This window comes from Corvus kubaryi, unplaced genomic scaffold (genome assembly GCF_017639235.1).
Source record: "Corvus kubaryi isolate FWS band 111438036 unplaced genomic scaffold, C.kubaryi_AGA036_p1.0 137, whole genome shotgun sequence".
Lineage (NCBI taxonomy): Eukaryota > Metazoa > Chordata > Aves > Passeriformes > Corvidae > Corvus > Corvus kubaryi.
In genome coordinates, this window is record NW_024580671.1 from 15147290 (window position 1) to 15161352 (window position 14063).

Below are 14063 nucleotides of genomic sequence, written 5' to 3' on the forward strand. Positions count from 1 at the left end.
ACAGAAGTAAACTAGAATACAAAAAGAAAATTCAAACTGATTACAGTTCAATTCCAAATATAATAAGAAGATTGGAAGAAAGTTGAGAAAAGTGTTTCACAGGTAAGTGACATGCCATTGCACTTTTTCAATAAAGTATCAGTTATACAAGGGTTGTTTTGTCATAAAAATCCCGTTGCTGGGAGTTTCTGTAAATGGACTCAGTAGAAAAGAGCAAACTAAAAAGAGAACCATATGTACTGAGAAGGTGTTGAAGTCTACCAAACACTCAAAGGATATGGAGATTCGTTGTCCTATTGCATTCTCAAGATGATGCCTGAAGTGGCCACCCAAAAAACCAGAGACTAGACAAGAATAAGGGAATAAAGGTAGGCATTTATTTGAAGGGCCTTCAAAGGGAGCCAGAGGCTACTACCAAGATGGACCCCAAGATGGACAACAGGTCATGAGTTCTTCACACTTTTGTAAATTTGGTTCGTTTGCATATCAGGGTTAATTCTCCAATTAATGCTTCAGCTAATGATGTAATTTCCCCAAGCTTGCCCCTCTTTAGAGGCTTTTGGTTTATACTTTTTCAGCCAAGGACAGTCTGAGTGTCCTTGGAAAGCAGGCCTGGAGAGGCTTTGTTATGTCTACCTAGCATGGGAGAGCAGAAGTTAACAGGCTACAAGAAACTTCAGAGTTACACACTAAGCAATACGGGATTTGAAAAATACGAAAATTAAAACCTAAGGCATCAAAGACACAAAAGAAGACACAGAGCCGGCAGAGCGTGTGTAAGGCCCCCAGGCCTCGTCGGTGGCAGCGAGGGGCTGTGCAGGTCAGTCCCCATCCGAGGTGCACCCTCAGACACCAGGTCTGCATGGGCTGCAGAGGGAATGCAGGACCTGTGAGGGCTCTGTGTCACACCAGTGCAGCTGTCCCTGGGGAGTGACCAGCCGGGCTGGGCTCCACACGGGTGACTGGGAGTGCTGCTGTGTGTGGCAGTGCCTGTGGGACAGTGTGCACCTGTGGGAGTGGGAACAGTGGCAGGAGACAAGCAAACGTACCATGCAACCATCTCCTTTTAGTAACAGCCTTATTCTATTCATAGTAAAAGCTTAATGAATAGAAGTTCTTCTAAGACATTTTCACTGGAATCTGTCTCTCTCTGACTCACCCCCTTATCAGGGAAAAGAGAATTTACCAGTGTGTTTGGATGCTCTAAATGAGATCAGGACTTAAATCTCCTGCATACCCTGACATGCATTACAATATCTGCAGAACAAAGTATTTTTGTCAACATGTAGGTTTGTTCTTTATATAATTTGTCTCTGAAAATGTACTCAAATAAATGGGTTTTTAATACTTTCATTAAGAAGAAAAGCTACTACAAACTCCAAGACATGATCAGCTCAGATCTTGTATCTGATGCATGAAGGGACTCCACTAGCCTCACAGAGTGACAGATTTCTCTGAACTCCGTAGTTCTGGCTTTAAGTGCAGCTTGTGCCCATACACACTGACACAATCTCCGATAACTGTTCAAAGCAACATACACTTACAAGTATCTTTCAGTAGTAATATCTCACAAAACAACTCACTATTAACTATACTGTTGCTCCATAAAAAAAAAAGTGAAACAACACACACACAAAAAAAATCGCAAACTAACAAAAAAATGAAAGAAAATAAAAATGAAGTAGTAAAGAATCGTATTTTCAGATGTACAGTATAGAAGTGTTATTTTTAGTGAGGGGGAAAGGAGACATTTTCTATGTAACTGAAGACAGACAACTTTTTGTTCTTTGTACAGGAATATCTTTTGCCACTCATTTCACACAGGTACCCCTGAAGTTTTTCCCCATCAGCACCCTCTTCAACTTCCAAACATTCTTAGACTGGTTTTCAGAGATATAGGTGAGACTGAGCTGCTGGCTCTTACTGACACAAGTCATTCAGACAGCAAGTACTTCTTGCTCATGATGCCCACATGTACACACTTTTTCTCTGAGAAAATTTAATAATGGCTGATTTTCTCTGGAAAAGGAAAAGAACTTGTCTTAGAAAGCCTGTGTTGTAGCATAAGAGAAGGAGGCAATTTCCTTACTCAATTTCAATGCCAATTACCAAGCTGTGCAACTTACAGCTCTCACTGGGAGCCAGCACCTGCCAACTGTCACTAGACCAACAGAGAGAAAAGAGATACAGTAACGTTTTCATACACTTCTGCAGTCAGAATTAACAAAATAAGATAATTTTAAAAAATCTAACCAAAACACTATTTGCAAATGTCTGTAAAATGGTAAGAGAGTATTTCTAAAAGTCTGCAAAAAATATTTCTGCTTTTATATCCCACTGCACTGAGAAAACATATAAACCTGTACTTTTGGATAAGGAATTTAAATCTATGAAGGATTCCTTCATTGATTTCAGTTATCTTTGAAAGAGCCTTCTAGGTCTGACTGACTGAAAAACAAGAATACAGGTGTTTCTACTTATCTATATGCAGTAATGCAAAACTTTGCAACTAAAAAACTCAACCTTGTAAGTGTCCCTATCTTCCCACAAACTGAAACATAAATTAATTGGCAGACTACAACTCCTCCCTCAAAAAATGGTCCAATTATATAAAGTAAATCACAAATGCATGCAAAAACATGTGTAGTATGCCAAATAAGAAAGATTACATTTATTTGGAAACTTTTATAATGTAGAAGAAGTGTAAGAAAAATAAAATTCTTGAAAATATAACAACTGAACTACAAATATCTAAAAAGCAAAGCTTTTTGTGTATGCAAAAGTGAAAGGTTTTAATAAAAATCACAGTCCATAGTACCAGTCTATTCAATCACCAAGCAGTTTCTTGAATTGCCGGGCTTGAATTAGAGTCTTAGGGGTTTTTTTTCTACCAAATCTTCAAATCACCATTAAAAATAATAATCCCACTATATCAGTTTGCATCTTTGATTTGATTATATGCTCCTGTACATTAATACAATAAAATATCTCCTTGTCTGGTATTACAGTCTTCTTCATCATTTTAATTTTTTAGACAATTTGAGAGATGGTAGGCTTTCAGCTCAAATCATGAATTAGGCATTGGGTTTCCATATTACATCCTGGGATCAGGTGAAGCCCATAATCCTGGCCAGTCAAGCCTTCTAAGATGTTCAGAATTACCATTCAATTAGCAGCAAATGTTCAGAGACCAAATCAGTGCTAGCATCTCTTAGATGACTTTCAGAGGAACGAAGTCTGAGAGACAACTACCTCTTAGAAGACAGGTAATTTCACAGGTAATGATGCTCCCAATTGGAAGTATCTTGAAAGACCCTGAACATATCTTCAAGAAGTTACCTTGAACATAACTTCAAGAACATAAGAATTGGTTGCACTCCTTCCACTTTTTGAAATCTCACAGTTTGAAATCTCTCAAAAACAGACTCTGTTTTTGAGACACAGTCAGTAAAAATTCATGAGCAGTACTAATCCATACTAGGGAAAAATCAGACTACTTGTTCTAAATTGTTGATGTGAATTTAAACTCATGCAGACAACTTCAGACTGAACAACAGAACAAGTTAGGCAAATTAAGAAATGTGTGTTTTCACTTGTTAGCTACTGCCTCCTCTTACCCAGATTCTCATCATTCCCTATCCTGAGATGTGAGATTACATCTACCTAAGGAGCTCTCAGGCCATCAAGAGAACTTCCAGGGAAGATGAAAGAACAATCCAGGATGAAAGGCTGGCTTACAAGTTTTAATGAGCCTTGAATTTGGAGACAAGCATGAGTACAAGCAATGTATCAAATTAATATATCCAGCAAAAGAAAATTTTGCTATTTTTCAGGAAGAGTAAATTAAGTTTTAAAATGTCACCCAAACGCACACACTGGCATTTTTTCATATGTACTAAATAAACTCCCAGGTAAAGATCCCATAGAACAGGAATAATGAAGTCCAAATAAGTAAAATTACCCTGTAGATTAAGAGACATAAACCCACAAAAATAAATATGCTTTTTACATAAATTCTTAGCAACATCCTGAAGGATTGTTTAGAGGAAATAGAAGTGTCTGTGTTCTGTGAAGTTACTCCCAACGCCTAAATATTGATATCCTATACCATGGTAAACATCTCCAGCCAGAAAGAGCTCAGTCCAATCCCAAACTTGCATCTGGATGATAAAGGATAAAGGCCTAATGTTAACAGCTAACAAAAAGTCCTCTCATTTAAATTCACCTATTATTAACTCTGAATTTTATGTTCTGACAAAACTTTCATATGAGGAAGATCTACTGGCAAGCAAAAAAATACTGAGAATGTGTATTTAACAACTGATTCTCCCAGAACAGGCAAGAATTAGTCCCTGGACTCTTTGGAATGATTACCTGTGTTTTATGAAGCTGAATTGGAATTTCCCTGCTGGTACACCATAATTTCAAAAATCTAGTTTAGTAGCTACACAAATAACCATGTTTCCCTTTTATCTTAGATTACAATGTATCCAAGACAAATGCCAAAAACCTGTTCTTTGGCTGCTTGCACCCCCCCTTAAACAGCACAGTATCTAGCCAGTACATGCACAATAAATGTTTTACCCTTTCAGAAAGGCACTAGGTACTTATAAAAAAAAAAAGTTTAATACCTCATTAAACATGAAAGTCCTTTAAAAATAGGCCAAGAATACCCTAATTGTTTGGAGCGCTTTAGTTTAGACAGTCACAAACAAGTATCAAAACTGTTCTACCTAGAAGCATGCTAACCTTAACAAGCAGCTGTCTAGAGACAGATACTAAACTGCTGGAATAAAAATTACATTTCAAGGTGCTCCATATCCTTCACTGTAATCCAGTTTTCTTTCAAGCTGGTCTGCAAAGAATATCTAAAAGCTAATTAGTTCTATTACATAAAATAAGTAGGTGCTTTGGTAGTATTAAATAATCACAGAACAGTAAACTCTGACCTGCTTTCATTGGTTTACGTGGTATATCAGAATTTTTTTGACAGTGGCCAAAAAAACACATATATTCCTTCCACGCTCTCTTTTCTTCTCTTGGCACTTTTACCATACCAGAGGGCTTGGTATTTGTTGGTTTTTTGGGGACTGGTTTGTTGTCGTTTTTTAAAAACAACAAACCGCACAACACATACACAGGGAACCTTAGTGACTATTTGCAGGCTTTATCTAATCACTATCAGTTTAAATACCATGTTAGCAACACTACCAAGGATAAGATCAGCTAAAAATATTTAGTAGGTCACAAGAGCCTGCTACATGAATGTAAATAAAACTGAGGTAATACATAAGTATATGGTAATGCACTGAAGTATATTTCCTTCAGAGTTGTCCTAGTTAAAAAAAAAAATTAAATCCTATGCAGATACTCTGTGCTTCCTTTCAGTATATGCATAGGCAAAGTCTGGATTATATGAAGATGCTGTAACTTCAGATACAAACATCACATTTGACTGTAGTTAACCCTTCTGGAGAAAAAAAGAAAAAAAGCCTTTTTATCTTTTGAATACTTCAAATAAGATCTCATAGAAATGAGACAAAACAGGTTTTATGGTTCAGCCACATTTAAGACTGGGTCAGCTGGTCTGTAGAAAACCCACAGAATGTATTACTATAATGGAATGTGAACGGAAGTGGCAACAGCTGTGCTTTATTACAAACCTGAGGCTGTTTTAACTACAAAACTTCCTTTATGCCTTTAAGTTTCTGTAGCAATCTCTGCCGTTCTGAGCAGTAGATTAGTAAACCCCCATTTTCACAAAAACAAAATACTTGATTTAACCAAATTTACCTTTTTCTGTGTTTTACCTATACAGTTAAGCGCAAATTAACCCTTTTTCTCACATATACCACTTTCCTCCAGGCCCCAAAATCACATTTTGGAATCATATAGCCTAATAATAAATGAATCGAAAAATTCCTGGTAATGAAAATGCAATCATGTCTTTTTCACTCAAAACCCTTTAGTTATCTCAAGTATTCTTAGCTAAAAAACCACAGATCACCATCACATAAAAAAAAAAAGCTATTAATATTTTAAAACAATTATCCACTCCACTATCCCAGAGTGAGAATTTATATTGGTCTTGCTCCTGTTTCATACTCAATATGAAATTTTCAAGAAGAAACAGAGAGAAATACTTCAGCACAAGAAATTCCTCAAGTAATGACTCATTTTTTGCACATATTGACAGAAGATCCCCAGAAGAATAAAAAGCATTCACTACTTAGTAAATGTACTTGTTAATTTCAGTACAATGCAATTAAGTCAAAGTAGTTTTTACACTGACATTTTAATAATGGAATTAGTAACTTCTAAACTCAGTTCTTCAAAATCATCCTACTTGAGATTATCTGCTTCTCTTTGCTTCTGTTTTTGGGAGTATTTAATAGAGGTAACTTTCTTCTTCAGTTCACTATCTTCAAAAAAATAGGAGTGCATAGGGGAAAGACCTTGCATACAGATACGTTTGAGCATATGAATATAAGTTAAGGTAACAGTGACTGGATGAGGTAAATGTGTCAGATACAACAGTTAAGTATTTTTTCCATTAAAGAATTTTTTAAATAATTTTAATTAGATTTTGCCAGTGCTTTCCAGACTCTTATTTTACAAATACCAGCTACTTAAAAGGAAATTAGTTCTTCATCTAAACTCCTATATGCTTACACATATAATCTCTTCATAAAAAGGCAAGAATTATCAGGTAGATCGGTTGCGATAGGAATTACCACATACATGCATTTTTCAGTTAACGCATCAGTAAATTTTGCAAAAATCTACTTTTGAACGGCGCAGTTCAACACCAAGAAATGAAAGAGGCAATAAAATATTATGATGAAGCAAAGGAATTAGGATCTTATTCAGTATTCCCTTAAAACTATGACAAAAAACCTTTTCTCCTACACTGACTTAAAAAAAAAAAAAAAGCAAACTAAAAAAAACAACCCATGACCAAAGTACCTGAAGTATCCATCTAACAAGATCTAATGCAAAAACTTAAACAGAAGATGGTTAAACAACAAAGTGTAAGTATCACCTCAGATGTTTAGAATGGAAGTCAGCATTGGAACCATTCCAACAGCTATCCTTCAATGGTTTTGTTTTGGTTTTGTTCAGGTTTTGTTTGTTTTACAAAAGCTGCAGAGTAATTACGCCAAGAAAGAAATTAAAGCCATCAAAACCAAAATCATACATAATTATTAAAGCATAGTAAATGCTGAACTTTCACCTTTATTTCCAAAACAACCTATTACAGTCAACTTGTAGACTAATTCTGCCATTGTGATGGCCTGTTTATGCATTATTCACAGACATCATAGCTACACCAAGTCTAAGCGGCAGAACTGGATACTTCTTCAAAACATGTTAAAAACTTCTGAAAAATTGTAGGGTCAGAAAAAGTTGGAAGGAAAAGGTATAATAAAAATACAGAGCAAAGAGAGTTCAGGAAGTGACACCAAGAAGGCGAAAAAAGGAGCGTTTCAGAATCCCTGGCTTCCCAAGATCTATTTCAACAGCAGCTGGTCTCCCTGGGAGCTCCTTTATAATGAAAATCTGAGTGGAAACTGTTCAATATTCCAAAGTTCATTTTTATAAAAGAAGTAAACTGTAGACTGCTGATGAAAGGGGAGCTGGGCTTCTGGCAATACTATAAAAGGGAGATGACCTTATTCTTCAGAAGAAGACATTCAGAAAACAAAAAATGTAGTATTTCTAGCTGCTCTTTCTCATTTATCTTGAATATTTTCTTTTAGCTTTGCTCAAAACTGATCATAGTGAAAAAATACAAAGCTTTCTCTAAAGTACTACTAGTAAGAGCAGAGTTCCCACTTCTATACAAACAGCAAGCCTCATCAGGTGCGTTATCCTTCTAGGCACTTTTACAAGTTTTCTAATAATACTTGGTAAAGGAAAATACAGTTTTGCTCTACAACATAAACACATTTAATCTATTTTCAATTTTATTTAAGGCCTTATCAGTGAGTAGTTGGCAGGACAACTGATTGCGTTTATCAAAACAAAGTCAGCTTTATTCCAAGTTTCAGAGAAAGCATTCTAGTTGGAAATACAGATATCTAGAAGGAAGTCTTCATTAAGAAATATTTGAGGTATATGACTGCTTCTCTTTTCTCACAGAAGAAAGAAAAAATAAATTGGTTTATTTCTCCTAAGCTCTGATGAATCGTAAACACGAAAAGCCTCAATAAAAGACATAGTGAAAAACAAAACTATATGTGAAAGGTTAATTTATGGTATTCATAAATCAAGACAGCTTTCAAAAAGTTACATATTCATCACTGCATAACACATTACTTGAATTATAAGTAGGCACTAAAAAAAAAAAATCAGGGTTTTTACAGTACACAAAAATTTAGAATTACATGGATTTCTCTCCTGGTTGTGGAAAACCCAAAATTTCCCATCTCACTGAAGCTGACGTGTTAGAACCAGTCACTCTTCTGTTGTCCCATCCCTCTGCTTAAGACAGGGCACCTAGTTATCTCCCCATTCAGTAAGCACTGATCATTCCCAGAAAGATTAGCGCCGTAACTAGGAACAACACTGAGACAACATGAACAGCCTGTTCCACTTAGCAGCATCAGTGTTTGCTTTAAATATTTACATTCAGATTTTGAGTATGAGATTTTGTATGAAAAATAAATTTTCATAAAAACCAGTTGTATTAATAGACCCGATTCTTTTTTCCAGTGAATCTGAAGAACTACAACTTATTCCAATGTAATGTTAACTGATGAAGCTACTGCATCCTGCTATTATCTCCCTGAAAACAGACCTATAATAAAACATCAAGCCTAACTAATGCACAGCAAATCTAGTAGTGCATTTAAATACAATTACCAATAAAAACTAAAAAGGGAATTCAGTCTGTAACATTATTTCATTCACCCACTGAATATTTTGTCTGTTGGCACAGCTATCCTCTTCTTCCTTTCAGAAAGTACTGTTCAGACTGTATATTGATGTTTCCCCTCCCCCCCCAGAGATTACAGAATAACCTCATAGGATATTTTATGCTATAAGACATGTCAGAATAAGGGATGTCATATTTTAAGGATTCATATTGTAAGGGACATCAGGAGGTTTCCAGCCCAACCTCCTGCTGAAAGCTGAGACATTTGGTCAGGTTACTGGCGGCTTTATTTTTTCAGTCTTGAAAACTTTCAAGGAGAGAAACTGAACAACTTTTCTGAGTAACCTGTTCCAATGCTCGACTGAATATATAAACGTCTCTCCTTTATTTTTACAAACAAATTAAATTTAGCAGTTGGTAAGCTGAAGTGCATTACTCATATTTTATGGAAAAGAAAATCAATTTCATGCTGAATCTAATACAGTAGTAAATTCAACTGTCTAACAACTCTCAGTAGTAGCTTGACTAGGAATAACTAATAGTAATGCTCATGTTCAACTTTTGCTGAACTGGAGAAAATTGAATTGTCTATGGTAAAAGAGGATGTTTCCAATAAAGCTATAAAAAGATCATCTCATGACGAAATCCTGATCTCTGTGCTCCAAGCTAACTTATTTGCATAGGAACTACATACAATCTGTCCACTATGTGTCAATTATGAAAGCATGACATAAATAAAAGCAAAGAACTTGTCAAATATGTATATTTATATTTCTTCCTTTTAACATACTGTATCACATTAATTATTCAGTCTGAAGTGCCAACCATAGATCAACCATGCCTTTATTTCAGACACTAGAACTACTAAGTTATTGCAAATACCATTTTACCACATCCAAAAGACGATCTTATGTAAACAAAACCACTATGGTGCAGTGGTAATGCCACCAGTTTTATCCAGATCTCAATTCGGTGAGAGGCATACATCATCTTTTTGTAAGTATTTGTCTCAAGAGGCTGTAATAAAAGCTTGACATAAAATGAAAAAAATTAGTATGAATCCAAAAAAACCCAAATCATCAGTTATTTTATTTGCCAGCACAGAACCCCACAAAACTTAGCTAAGGAAAAATACAGGATATGCTACAGTCAGAATTGCTGATTTCTCTGCATAATTAGGACTATTGAGGTTGCTCAGTATTTCTAATGTTTAGAACTACTTACAATTTGTCAAAGTGTCCTGTCTGTCCTTTTTTTCCCACAATGCATATAAAACATATACTTACATGCCACACCAAAAATTTTGTTCAAGATTTGAATTTTTAAAAGGAACAATGCAGGAAAATCACAAGAATTTTTCTTCAAAAAATGTTTGTGACTATGGCTTGAAGCCATCAGCATAGACAAGCTTCAGGTTAATGCTACGCTCTTTCATTTATCTCTGAAAATGTAACAAAGACCACGAACTTCTAAGAAGAAAGTACTGTGTTGTTTCAGTGTAGAACAAAAGCCACATTACAGTCTCTGAAGAGGAATAAAAACTGAGACCAGTGTCCGCTAAAAGCACAGAAAAAGCGACTGGAGACTGAGGAAAGGAGACTAGACTGGGCTGACATAGCAAATCAGGATGAGGAAGCTCCAAGGAATAAAGAAAAGTAAAAAGGAAAGCTGACAGGAAAAAAGGAAGGGGACAGGACTGGCTGAGAAAAGAAACAAAAATTTGGAATGTTCAAGCCCAGGAACACCTAAAAAACTAAGACTGAGATTGGCTACAGGACGATAAAGACACTGTGATTAGGATACATATAAATGATGAAGTGAAAAGGACTGTGCTTGCAGAAGTCTAGCAAGAGCCCTCATGCACCACAACACATTCTAAAGCCTACAGTAGAAAGGACTTCAGTCTTCCACCACTTTCCCACTACCTGAGCAAATGCACTACAAGTTATACCATTCTGTTTTACCACTGTAGTACATAAAAGGGACTGCATTTTTACAATGCTATCACTCACGATGGTAGAAGTTCAGGAGTTTTTTGCAAAGGATTAGACTTTAGCAATTCTCTTTGTAACCACTGTAGGTCCAATACAGTAAGACAATAAGGAATTTACTTGGAAAATCAAATTTTTTCTGCATTTTCTTGGTTTGTTGGCTTGGTTTTGTTTTGGTTTTTTTTAAATTCCTTTAATTTTCTAGGTTTGAAGGAAGTATATGGGACATGTATGCATATTCTACTTCACAAACAACAAAAGGTTACTAAATCAAGCACTCAAAAGGTGTAAAATGACAAACTGTTGTCTGTGCAACCATCATTTAACTTCCCTTGAGTGTGTTTTTTAAAATAATATTTAAATAAACGTGCTTCTTATTCAAAGTTGCCTTGCCACAGAAGATGATACAGAACTTAACGCGGATAGGACTCTTGTTTTATCTACTGAAGAACTGGGCTTGCAGAAAAAAAACAGGACAGGGGCTCTGTAATATGCCACAAAGGCTTTAATGACTAAAGTTCCCTCTGTTGCAGTTTCCCCTCATTCCCCTTACTATCATGCAGGAAACCATTTAACCTAAAAATTTCTGTAGTTTAACTGTAAATTCTTCTTTTTCCCCATTCACTCTACAGATACACTCACAAACGTGGAGCAGTCAGGACTGTTACAATAAGCAGTAGCAGGTATAACTTGAGAAACATATTTACAAGAATTGTAGAAATTTCAAATTGGGCACCAAAAATGAGTGAATACTTTTCACCTAGCCCTCTTTGTGCCTCTGTTAACCATCTGTAGAAGTCTTGTCTCATCTTTGGTAGTGCTTGATGAACTAGTAATACTTTGTGGGGCATTCTGATCACATAATGATAAGCCCTTTAGCAAAGCTCATACAGATGTTATCAGTTCTGTCTTCAAAGCAGAGCTGGGTAACATGGAATAAATAAATCATGGGCTCACACAACGATCAATGAAAAATACTGAATTCTCTTAAGTGAGCTCAATCTATCCTATGCAGTGAAAGACAAGGCTCCTGTGGAAAAAAAAAAAAAAAAAGATAGTATGTGATCATGTCATTAAGACTGGATCAGAAGTACGTACTCAAAAAGGCACTTAAAACCTCTGTGTTCCATAAGCTTAATAATGGGGGATTTCTCTACAGAAGGGGTTTAAGATACTCAATTTAAAATTCTATGAAATCAAGAAGGTTCTTGCATAACCATGAAGCTGTGTTGAGGCTGCATTACTTTTTAGCACCTCTCAGAAGTAAATCTGGAAATCTCTTGCTGGTTTAGAACAGCATTGTGGATAACACAAATACGGACAAGGACAGAAGAGTTTTGTTTAGGTTATTTTTACTTTTTGCAAAATTTAGAGATGGAAAAGATTTTTTTTTTTATAATGACAACTATCACTAAAGGAAAACTAAGCAACAGATGCTGATAACACACAGTTGAATGTAAACGACCAAACAAAAGGTTCATACTACCAACAGTTTTCAAGGTGAGTTCTCATTAATGAAATTTTGGTCCATTATCATTTATACAACATAGGCCAAAGATCATCCTTTCACAGAGATCTGTACAGTACTTGCACTGCAAGGACATTTAGAAGTTAGTAGCGGTAGATGAAAAACACTGAGAATTTTTATAACTTCAAGTTATTTCAGAAAGCTTTCCCCTGTCTTATGCAATTTCAAGGCCTGTGTTCACTATTTTTACCGGTTTACAAGTAAGTCTATGCAAAAGAGTGACACTAAGTACCATATTTGTTAATACCGTCTTTGATACAGCCACCTCTGCACAGGTGGCTGCATTTTAAAGGCGTATTTTTCCCTTAGTTGTACAGCCTAATAATTACATAATGGCTTATTTTTGAAACGTTAACAAATCCTTAAATGTTGCATGTGGTTTAATACAACTGTGTTATAATATTGTTATATAACTATGACTATGCTAGAATATAACTCGAAAACATTTGCAGCTCAGAGGTCACAGTTTACTTTCATTACTAAATGGAGCATAGTTGATTAACTGCATAGATAATCTTCCGTAGGTTTCATAAACAGAATTAAACAGCTCTTCATAGAGCAGATGCAATTCCTAAAGAGCCGCTCACCGAGGCGCAGCTCAGGCGCGGCACCCTCGGGCAGGCTCAGCCCTTCCAGGTGCCTTTAGCGGAGCTCAGCAATGGCATTTCTGCCCTCACCAGCAGGTTACTACAGCCGCTCCGAATTACTGACATTTACGGAAACGCGGCACTAAAAAAAAGGCGAAATTAGCATTTTACAAGGGGAAAACAAAGTGAAACGCTATTATTTTTACTGCAAGAAGGTGCAGTGAAAAAAAACCAACACCCTTTTTTGCCCGTCACCAGTAAACACACCCAAAAGGCAGATGAATCCGCGTACGGCGCAAGGCTGCGGCTGCTCCGGCATGTAGACCATGGTGCTGAAATGATGCGCTGGAAGACCACGGTACGGACGCGTTTTTACACACGCTGCCAAAATCTATACGTGCGCCGTAGAGAACGGAGAGGAAACCGCGCACGAGGCTTCCCCTGCGGCAGCATCCCGGTCCCTCGCCAGCCCGCATCCCCCCCGCCGAGCCCACGATCGGCGGGGACAGCACCCGCCGGGGGATTACCCGGGGCAGGCGGCCCACTTTCGGCAGCCCGGGATGCCGAGTAATCCCGTACCCAGCGGACAGGCGCCCTGGGAAGGGGCGGCTTCCCCCAGCCCGCCCCGCTTCCCGTGCCTGGTAAGGGCCGCCGCCCCCGGCCACCGCAAAGGAACGGGTTCCACCGTGGGCCGTGGCGGGGCTCGGGGCTGCCCCGTCGCCCCGCACCTGCCCCAGCTCCCCGGGTTCCCCCTGCCGCACTGGCAAAGTTGTGACTCCCGCCGCTTAGGGGACCCACCCGGGGCGGCGCCCCCTTCCCGGGACCCCGCGGTGCCGGTGGCCGCGCGCCGCTCTGTCACTGCCGCTCTAACGCGGGACCCCGCTGCGCTGCGCGGGCGGGGGGCGCCCGCCGCGCCCGCTGCCGACCGAGCCGTGCCCTACCTGCGCAGTGCCGCCGCACGGCCGGGCTGTCACCCCGCGCCGTCCCCACCTCCGCTGCGCACCGGGCACGTCTGGGACGGCCCTGCCCGGCCCAGCCCTTGCCCGGACGGCGCGGCTGGCTCGGCTCGGCGCGTCCTC

At 38.2% G+C, this 14063-nt stretch overlaps 1 protein-coding gene across 1 annotated transcript in view; it reads right to left on the reverse strand.

Annotated features, from left to right (window-relative positions):
- The window catches only part of CNTN1 (contactin 1), a 229334-nt gene extending 215277 nt beyond the window's left edge, over window positions 1-14057 (reverse strand). Inside the window, exon 1 of the mRNA XM_042018024.1 lies at window positions 13926-14057. The gene's annotated coding sequence lies outside the window, so the exon portion shown is untranslated. The remainder of the gene's footprint in view (window positions 1-13925) is intronic.
- Between the last annotated feature and the right edge of the window lie 6 nt (window positions 14058-14063).